We start from the raw sequence: 517 nt of genomic DNA, 5'->3' as shown, positions 1-517 counted from the left end.
AGGATTTACCACGAGTTTTTAAAATCGCGATAATCAAACACTGTTTTGATAATTACATTTTAAACGATAATACTAACCGTCAGGGCATTTTATTGTGAAACCGGTAATCGTTCCATCCCTAATTTGAACAAAACCGTGATATTGATAATCGTGATAACTTTGGTCACTATAATCGTGGTATGAAATTTTCATACCGTTACATCCCTAACTGAAGGGTTACCAATTTTTGTATTATGTATTTTAATTATGTACTAAGTTTCTCGGGGCTGCATTGCTTTATTACAGACGACTGCTACTCATGTGTGTAATGATTGCAGTCAGTTGACTAAAACGGGAAGAAAAAATAAATAAATTTCAAGGTTTAAATTTTTTTCTTCAAGGCCTATAACATTTCCTATTTGATTACCGTAGACAAAGTAACAAAACGAGAATCAAATCTATGCATAAATTGAATCCAACAACAACTCACTACTCCAATGCTGTGGCGATTCTTGAGTCTGGGGGTTGAATGGTTGGG

This window comes from Sinocyclocheilus grahami, unplaced genomic scaffold, assembly GCF_001515645.1.
Source record: "Sinocyclocheilus grahami isolate Dianchi unplaced genomic scaffold, SAMN03320097.WGS_v1.1 scaffold6635.1, whole genome shotgun sequence".
Lineage (NCBI taxonomy): Eukaryota > Metazoa > Chordata > Actinopteri > Cypriniformes > Cyprinidae > Sinocyclocheilus > Sinocyclocheilus grahami.
The sequence above is the reverse complement of the archived record's forward strand: the minus strand, read 5'-3'. Positions refer to the sequence as shown.